Source organism: Humulus lupulus, chromosome 6, assembly GCF_963169125.1.
Source record: "Humulus lupulus chromosome 6, drHumLupu1.1, whole genome shotgun sequence".
NCBI classification, from domain to species: Eukaryota; Viridiplantae; Streptophyta; class Magnoliopsida; order Rosales; family Cannabaceae; genus Humulus; species Humulus lupulus.
In genome coordinates, this window is record NC_084798.1 from 172,882,811 (window position 1) to 172,893,091 (window position 10,281).

The following is a 10,281-nucleotide window of genomic DNA, read 5'->3' on the forward strand; positions in this document are numbered from 1 at the left end:
CTAAATTTTTAGATTTTTGTTCAAAGAAATCTAGAATTTCTAAAACAAATATAAAATTTAAATTGTTCAACTAACAATAAAATTTCTAAATAAAACTACTTTCCAACTCCTCTAGCTTTACTTGCTATCAAAATCCTCATCAGTCTCTTCCTCCTTTTTAGGGTTCTGATTCTGCAAAAGGAAAAACAAAGAAAATAGTTTAGTGGCATATATTTTTTAATATACTATCCAAAAATTTGAATATGCTATTCATAGTTGAAAAAAATATATGTAAATCTCATTTACCTTTTCGTTTGTTACAAACGATGACACTCAATAAAGACTTCCTTTGTCATTGCTTGCCATATCTCATGTCCTGAGTCATAGTGTATATACTTTTCCTTTATTTCGCCAGGCATGGTTGAAAGCATGCAATAACGTGCCAACCGATCGGATTTCATCCAATTCACATATTTTTCTTCTGCTTCATAGCTAGTAGCCAAAGGTGGTTCTGTTGGATGTTTGTTATAGACAGTTGACATCAACTTCTTATAAGAAAAAATGGTCAAAATGCCTTCAGGTTCAAAATCCAAAGATTTGAGAAAAGCATCGGTGTGTAATTCACCAATAGACATCTTGTTGGGAATAAATAAATAAACAAAAATGAATTTATTCATATAATTAATATCAGTAATTTTCGGAATAGTAAACGTGATATATGAATGAAACAATTAAAAAACACATAAAAAATAATTACTAATTCCACGATTAATTAATTTAAACATTAATGGATCCATGAACGAGAGTATTTCATGTCCTGCAGTTGGATCGACCAGTTGGTCTATTCTGGGTAGTGGGAAGCAGTTTGGGCCATGCCTTGTTCAGATCTGTGAAGTCCACACATGTCTTCCACTTCCCATTTGGTTTTGGGACCAGCACGGGGTTTTATACCCAGTCTGGGTAGTAGGCCTCCCTTATAAAATTATTTTCCTTGAGCCGCCCAACTTCCTCCTATAGGGCTTGAGATCGATCTTTGTCAAGCAGTCTCCTTTTTTGTTGCACCGGTGGGTAGCTTTTTACCACATTAAGGACATGGCTTATTACGCACGGAGAAATTCCAACCATGTCCTTATGTGACCAGGAAAAGACATCCTGATTCTTCTTCAAAAATACTACCAACCGTACCTTAATTTCCACCTTTAGTTCCTTCCTGACTTTGATTACTCTAGTCGGGTCCTCCTCATCTAGTAGGACTTCGTCTGGTCCTAACCCCATGACGTCATCCCCGAAGCGAGGATCGATGTCGTATCCCTCTCTTTGGGAAACTTGTTACAATAACAAATCTTCGTTAAAAGGAGCCCTTGGCTCCATTAGAATGTTTCCTTCAATGTCAACTTCCATGTTGACAACCTCATCGGTTCCTTCGTTCCCTTCGCAACAGGTCACCATCATGTTGTTTACGCATGGTCCTTTCTTGGATTTGACCATCGACGCGTTATAGCAATCTCAGCCTCCCTTTGGTTACCATGTATGCATCCTTGCCCTGCGCTTGTGGGGAACTTCAAAGACAGATGTCAGATAGACACTGTTGCGTGTAATGCCATCAGGAGGGGTCTCTCGAGCACTATGTTGTAAGCCAATGAGCAATCTACCTCCAGGAACTCTGTCATCACAGTCTCGTGCCTAGGGGCATCCCCCACTGTGATTGGTAGTTTAATAGTTCCTACTAGTGCTAGGCATTCTCCTCTTAACCCATATATCACTTGGGAACAAGGTGTCAGGTCCTTGACCGTGAGCTTCATTTTCTCGAGGGATGATTTGTAGATGATATCTACTGAGCTTCCCGTATCCACCAAGCATCTCTTCACTCGGGCATTGGCAATTTGAATGGTAAGGACCAGAGGGTCACTGTGGGGGCACCTCACGTGCCTAGCGTCATCCTCTATAAAAGTGAGAGTTTTCACTTTCATACTTTGGATTTTTTGGAGACCACTCCTCGACTGCCATGCTCTAGGAAGACTCCCCTACCTCATGTCTTAGGGTCCTTGCATATCTCTCACGAGCGTTGTTACTGTTGCCTGCTATGTGGGGCCCCCCACGTATGGTGGCCAATGTGAAGTCCACGGCCGTTGGCTCCAGTGGTGGACTCCTCTGCCTTTGGAACTCTGGATTCCTACTCGGGGTTTCGGTCTTGACTCAGTACCATGACAGTTTTCCTGATCGGAGGAGAAACTCTATCTCATCCTTCAACTGTTTGCACTTTTTTGTGCCGTGCCCATAATAATTATGGAAACGATAAAACTTGTTCTTGTCCCTCTTTCCTTCTGAGCGCAAGGGTGGTGGCTTTTGGTATGGTACCTCCTAGTATGTTGCCAAATAAATCTCAGTTCTTGTTGCAGTCAGGACAGTATAGTTGGTGAACCTAGGCTGGTAGGGCTGATGCTTAGGCTGTTTGTCGGTTGGTGCTAACTTAGCCTTCTTTTCTCCACTCTGCTCGGCCCCTGAGGTACTCCTCTTCTTACCATTGCTCCCATTTCCCTAAGGGTTTGCGCCATTCTTGCCTGCCTTGATAGTGGCCGAATGGTTTATGCATTTTTCTTCCTTCATGATAGCATCATTTAGCTTCATGTATTTGTCTGCTCGGTCCAGGTACTCCTGCAAGGTGTTGATGGGGTTCCAGTGGATGCTATCCCATAAGGGACTACGATAAATGATTCCTACCAAGATGGCAACGAACTTCTCTTAATCTCCTACTATGGATGCTCGGTTTTCTTCTCTCATGAATCTTTGGATGTAGTCTTTCAGGGATTCATCCTTCCCTTGCTTAATGCCAGCTAGTTGATTGGCATAAACTGGCTGAATCCTTCTGACACTATAGACCTTGCAAAATTCCTTCCTGAATTGCTCCCAGGAAGTGATGGATCCAGGTTTGAATTTCCAATACCATTCCTGAGCTGAGTCAGGGAGAGTGGTAGGGAATACCCTGCACCTATAATCATGCTCCAGACCGAATAACTCATTATGATCCTCAAACTTTCCAATGTGTCACACTGGGTCCTCCTTCCCAGTGTATGTTGGAAGTTTCGGGGTCTTGTACTTTGGAGGTGGTTGACCAACTTGGATCTTGGCGCTGAAGGTAATCCCACTTCTATGAGCCAGCTCGATATTGGAAGGTTTCTTTGTCAGGCCCTAAACAGCCGTGGTGAGTGCATTTATCTGAGCCTGCACTGCTGGTGGGATCGTTGCTCCAGGTGGGGTAGACGTCCCCGGCACCCCCTCATGAGCGCTGGTCCTTCTAATGATGACTTCCCTCAGATCCTGAGGTTGTGCATCTTTCCCGAGCCTATTGAACACGGTATTGGTGTTTTTCATCGGTTCATTTCCCTTGTGAGATTGAGGATGTAGGGGTGGTAGGTCCGCCTTGCTCTTGCTGATGCGATCCTGCCCCCTAGCCTCTCCTCCTACATAACTTAGAGACTTTGAGCGACCATTTCCATTGTCACGCTTCTCATGTGTCTGACCTTCCTCTCTTGTGTTATTTCATCTGTCCCCCTAGGAGGGGGCATTCAGGTTGGCAACACTCTTACTTCGAGAATAAGTGTTATTCTTCTTAGTCATGGAGGAGGCAGTCTTGGACTGCGCCTCTTCATTCTGTCTCTGGGAAAATGGCTCTGAGAGCATCCTTGGGGTTTGACTCCTCCCCTGGGACTCCCTGTTACTGCTATCTCACATCCTTGCTACTTTGGCCTGAGCCTCCCTCATTTCTTGAGCAGCAGCTTCAGCGTTAGCTCGAGCTAACTCGATAGTCGCCTCCAGGGCCACAGCAGCCTCATGGTGCCTCTGGTCAGCTTCCTGCTCCCACTGGATCATCCTCTGAACCTTCTCATCTATCTTCTGCTGTTGTCGTTCCATGGTCGCCCTCTGGAGGGAAATTTCTACAGCAAAGGCCTCCTGCCTCGCCAGAAATTGCGCAATCTCCTCCTGGTGAACGTCCTATGGATCCTCTGCATCAGGTTGTTCTCCAACCTCCACCTGACCTTCGTTAACGGGATCGATGAGATCCTAAGTGGTGGGATCCCTAGGAGCCGTCTTCTTCGTCTGACTGGGTTTTGGAGGTATATAACACTGATGAAAGTGTGTTTTTTGATTTCGTACTCTCAATGAAAGCACCAAAATGTTGACCTATGAAATTGGCCAACGGTCGTATGTACAGTATACGACACCTTTTGAACAAAAATAAATATAATATAGGACAGAGTACAAATATCTAAACAAACACACATAAATTTATAGTGGTTCATCCCTGTTCTGATGAACAGTAATGACCTAATCCACTTAGTGTTTAGTATTTAATCACTCAATAGAAAATTACACAGATGAACTGAAGAGTTCACTCGTCACCAATTTGCCCAGAGTTTCTCCCTAGAAAATATATGTCTAAAAATCGATCCAAAAGACCCCCTTAAATGAAGCTATGGGTCCTTTATTTATAGTACCCAGGGGTTGTTACATGATCAGAAAGACTGGGTACATGGTTTGGTACACGATCATTGTGAGTGGAGATACGTGTCCACCTCCCCATGATTATGAGATCGTGGGTCTTCTCGTTGTTTCTCTGGATCGTGGTTGACGATGCACAATTGAAACCTTCAGGAAAATGCTAAGTCTTGGTTGGTTATAAAACTTAGGTGCTAGGACCGATGGCCCTTTAGAGCTTGGGTGCTAGGCCTACTTATCCTTTGGGTGCTAGGCCTGGTGACCTTCTAGGTGCTAGGTCTGTTGACCCTCTGGGTGATAGGCCTGCTGTTCTTCTGGGTGCTAGGTCTAATGACATTCTGGGTGCTAGGCATGTTGACCCTCTAGGTGCTAGGCCTGCTGATCTTCTAGGTGCTAGGCCTGATGACCTTCTGGGTGCTAGGCCTGTTGATTTCAGCTTGAATGAGTGTGAACTTTATCCAACAAAGTGTATTTGGGAGTTTAGGCCGAACACCCTATGAAGAATAGGGTGTGCCTACCATCCCATGTAGTTCTTGAGCATGCCAGGTCAACCACCCCTAGGGGTTTGGCTTAGGCCGACCACCCCTAGGAGGTTTAGGCTGGGTCGACTTCCCTATAGGTCCTGGACCTATCTTTTCTTGTTCATTGGTCTTTTTTCAATACTTTTTCATTTTTCCCTGACTTGTTATGTCACGTGTCGCTTTCTCATTCACCACGTCATCTCTTGAATTTTGAGGGATAATAGTTAGGTACAAAGCCACTAATAGCTTACCCATTTTTATTATTTTCTTATTTTTCTCTTTTGATAATAACAATAAATAAATAAAAAGAAAAATACAATATGCATAGAAAATTATTGCATGCTCACCATGAAACCATGCACATTCGCACACAAGTGCTCAAGTGCATCTCTAGTAACCATGCACATTGGTGCATACAACAAAAACTCATTTACTTACAAATTAAAATAATTAACAAATTAAATTCACATAATTTCTACAAACAATAAAAAATAATTTCCTAACATTAAACAATTATTAAATAAAAAAAATTAAGCACAAAATTAATTAAAATAAAAAAAAATTGGTGCGCTACAACTTTAATAAAATTATTTTGATAGCAATTTTTTTTTCTTTAAAATTAAATAGTGTAAATTGATTAAGTACTTATTTTTATAAAGAAATATGTAAAATAAAGACAGTGATAATAGTCTATATTAAGCAATTAAAAAGACTTAGGGTCTATTTGGCATGACTTTGAAAACACTTTCAAAGTCTAAAAGCTACTTTTGGAAGTATTTAGAATAGTATAAGAAAGTGTTTTTTGTGATTAGAAGCTCTTCCTTAGAAAGTAAAGACATGTCTGGCCAAAATATAGCTTTGGGCTATTAAGCTTTTTAAAACACCTCCTTACAAAGTTACTCTTTGTGACTTTGTCTTAAAGAGTTTTTTTAAAATAAAAGTTCAAATTAATAGAAAACTCACCCATAGCTTAAAATAGTTTTTAAAAAGTCAAAAGTCAAATTTGATTATCAAAAGCTGTAACGACCCTCAAAACATACAAGATCAAAATCATGTGGAAAATTTAAACTTTTTACTTTTAACTCATTGTACCGAAAATCCATAAAAAAAAAAATTAAAGATCGTTTGCGCACACTTTTATTATAGTAAATAGAAATACGACAACTCTTCCACACAGTTATCACAAAAAAATTATCCCAAAAGAAATAACAAACTTCCAGCTTTTTCTTTTCAAAATGGTGATCCATCAAAAACCTCCCCATGTCAGGCCACATGTACAAATCCACAAACAATCTCCGGCGCGCACTGCTCCACTTTTCTTTTGCACTTGCCTACAACATTAAACAACTAGGTAAGCGAAAACGCTTAGTAAGAATAGCCTTACACACAAGTATACTAAACTCAGTAATGGGTTAACCTAAGGTAATGATCACTACCGGTCATTAGGGTATTAGATAAGTTCCAACCCTATCATACAATTCTTAATAATAGCCCTAACAGAAAATCAAGCACATTGGTTTTGCCCAACAGCCAATTTTCATACATATCAAAATAACCTACATTAAGAAAATCCCAGACATTCAAGATATATAACCATATCTGAAATAAATACTCTAGCTGTTTCTAAAAACTAAGTTCACACATATCACAGTAGCCTGCACTCAGAAAATTCCCAGAACATTCAAGATATATAACATGTGTCATAACTAATTGATAAGGTCATTTTTGTATTAATATTGGTTAATTTTTTCTATGCTTGGATGTTGTTATAATAGCATTTTTAATAGTTTTAACTAAGTTTCGTGATTCTACAACATATTTTCTACGTTGCGTTTTATGATGATAAATTTGACATTTGGATGGCAAGTGTAGTTAAAATAAAGTTTTAGGAGTATTCAAAGCTTTCAGGATTGAAATGTGGAAGTGGTGGCAACGTGCAAGCTATCTAAGATCAAGAATTGAAGAAATTAGAGGTAGGCTGCGACACTTTAAATGGAATTGCAGTTTCAGAATTTTTTCTTCCAGACAAGCCGTTGCACATAAAACTCAGGCCGCTGCCTAGGGTGACAGGCCGCTGCTCATAATTTTCAGGCCGCGGCTTGCGACGTCTTTTTCAGATTTTTTATTACTTTTTAATTAGAATTTAATTGAGACTATAAAGGATGATTAGGGTTAATTTGAGAGAGATTTTTTATGACGGTTTAAGAGAGAAAAAGACTAAGAAAGGGCTGAAGAGAAGACTACAAGACTACATTACTCTTGTTCATCAATCTAGTTTCTTTTCTTTCCTTAATATCTTTAATTTTAATTATAATTATGTTTGTGATTATGATTACTATTATGGAGTAGGTTCTTTTTAGGTTAAGGGTTAATTCAAAACCCAAGACATGAACTCTTGATTATTGATAATGAATATTGTTCTTTAATTTCTCACAATATTAGATTGTTTCTATTTTTCCAATTGAATGTTATGAATTTTGTGATTTCTTGTTAGGTGGCCAACTAATTAAGGTTTTACATTGTTCAATTGTCATCTTAGAATTACTACTCACCTAATAGTTTAGGATTCTAAGTGTGTGTGATAAATTGCAATTGATAGTGATGTCAAAAGAATTGTTGATTGTGATGAAAAATAAAACCTATGTTAAATGAATTATATGCTTCATTAATTTATTGCCTAGATTAACTTGTTTCCATAGGACTTAATGCTTTATCTAAGTTAAATAGATTGTATGCGTCATAGATTTATTGCTTTGATAAAAGAGTTAATTATTGAGTGCTTCGCCTTGATTACTTATAATAGGGAGACTGGGATAATTGACTGCTTCAGCGTTATCTGCGGGGTTAATTGTTTAATTGAGAAATTGGAATAATATTTATTATTAGTGATTAGGAATGATTGATGAGGATGGAGATTAACCTTTAACTGTTTCTTAATATCGTAATATCAATTTTAATTACTTTCTAGTTTTTGTTATTTAATTTTGAGTTAAAAATCAAAATCCCCTTTTAAGTTTTAGTGTTAATTCTTGAATAATAAAGTGAACGATAGTCCTCGTGGGTTCGACCTGTGCTTGCTATTATAGTGAAATAATTGGAAGTATTGAAAGAAAAATCATTGTTAAATTTGTGTGGTATACGACAGCCATCAAATTTTTGGCGCCGTTGCCGGGGACTATTGTTAGTCTCTTTGTTATTCAAATTTATTTATTTGTGACTAATTAGTTTTTAGTGTGGAATTATCAGGTGTATATGTCGGGTGATGACGATACTCAAGAAAAGTTATCTTGGCTTAAACAATATCTTGAGTCATCGTCAGCTTCTCGTTCTTCAAGGATTATTACCGATAATCCTCTCTTTCAATGTCTTGCTCCACAAGTCAATCCTGTTAAAAGTGCCATTATCGTCTGACAACGAATCTGATTCTGACGATTCAGTTCCATCCTATAGAACAATGGCCCAGCAAAGGACATTAAAAGAGTTGGTAGCGCCAAATCTTGACCAACAACCACTTTGCATCCAGTATCCACCGTTGGATGTGAACTTTGAGCTAAAATCGGGCCTCATCCACTTATTGCCTTCTTTCCATGGGCTGCCTGGTGAGGATCCGAATAAACATTTGAAGGAGTTTCATATTTTCTGTTCAAGTATGAAACCCGCTGCAGTGACTGAGGAACAAATTAAGCTGCGAGCTTTTCCTTTCTCCCTAAAGGATGCATCTAAAGAGTGGTTGTATTATCTTCCACCTGGTACCGTTGAAACTTGGAATGGTATGAAGACTATGTTCCTAGAACGATACTTTCCAGCATCTAAAGTTGGAAGCATCAGGAAAGAGATCTGTGGTATAAGGCAATATACAGGAGAGTCTTTGTATGAATATTGGGAGAGATTTAAGAGGTTCTGTGCTAGTTGCCCTCATCATCAGATAAGTGAACAGCTCCATATTCAGTACTTTTATGAAGGATTACAATCACTGGATAGGAGTATGATTGATGTAGCCAGTGGGGGTGCACTAGTTGATAAGACTCCTGCTGCAACCAGGAGCTTGATTTCTAATATGGCTGCTAACTCTCAACAGTTTGGCATTCTCCAAGATTCTATTCCACCACCCAAATCAGCTAATGAAGTGAGCACCTCTAATGCTAATCAGCTGGGACAACAATTGGCTCAATTAACTGCAGTGGTCCCACAACTAGCTTTAGGCCAATAGGTGCGGCCGTGTGGAATCTGTCAAGTTGTGGGGAACGCTACTGATACTTGCCCTACTCTAGTGGAGGGAGAAACTGAGGGTGTTAACGCTGTAGGAAATTTCTCTGGTCAATTACGTCAGAAGTATTATGAACCATTTTCACAAACTTATAATCCTGGCTGGCGTGATCATCCAAATCTTCGTTATGGGAATCAACAACAAATTTCTCCACAACCAACATCAATGAGACCACCTGGTTTCACTATGCAACAACGGTCTCAAAATAATTTTGTACCTAGACCATCACAAGAACTGCAAGTTGTTCCACCACCAAGTGCCAAACCTTCTACTGAGGATTTAATCAATGCACTTGCTACAAATACTCTTCAATTTCAGCAAACCACCCATGCTTCCATCAAAAGTTTGGAGAATCAGGTGGGACAATTAGCAGCATCATATAACAGGTTGGAAGCTCATCTGTCAAATAAATTGCCTTCACAACCTGAGATGAATCCTAAGGAGAATGCTAGTGCAGTAACTTTGCAAAGTGGGACGCAATATGATCCACCTAGTCCTCCAATGCCCAGTGAATTGTCATCCAAGCCACAAGTTGATTGCTCAGTTAAAGAAGATGTTCCTCCAAAGCCAACCACCCCTACACAACTAAGCCCTAAGCCTACTTTTGTCATTCCACCTCCATTCCCAAGAAAACTAAAGAAGACTAAAAAGGAAGAGGTTGACAAGGAAATTCTTGATACATTCCGAAAGGTAGAAGTGAATATTCCTCTTCTTGACTTTATTAAACAAGTATCGCGCTATGCCAAGTTTTTGAAAGAGTTGTGCACTAATAAGCGTAAGTTGAGGGGTAATGAAAAAGTTAGTGTGGGGGAGAATGTTTCCGCAGTTCTTCAAAAGAAGCTTCCACCAAAGTGTAAGGATCCTGGTACTTTTACTATCCCTTGCACTATTGGTAATAAAATAATTGAGCGTTGTATGTTGGATTTGGGAGCCTCTATTAATGTCATGTCATTCTCCATTTATGCTTCATTGAATCTCGGTCCACTTGAAGAAACAGGGGTGATTATTCAACTTGAT

At 39.4% G+C, this 10,281-nt stretch overlaps 1 non-coding gene across 1 annotated transcript; it reads right to left on the reverse strand.

The window, feature by feature from the left end:
- Positions 1-8,817: 8,817 nt before the first annotated feature.
- On the reverse strand, positions 8,818-8,924 carry LOC133787468 (small nucleolar RNA R71). The gene has a single exon (XR_009872489.1). It is a non-coding gene; the product is annotated as a small nucleolar RNA R71 (small nucleolar RNA).
- Between the last annotated feature and the right edge of the window lie 1,357 nt (positions 8,925-10,281).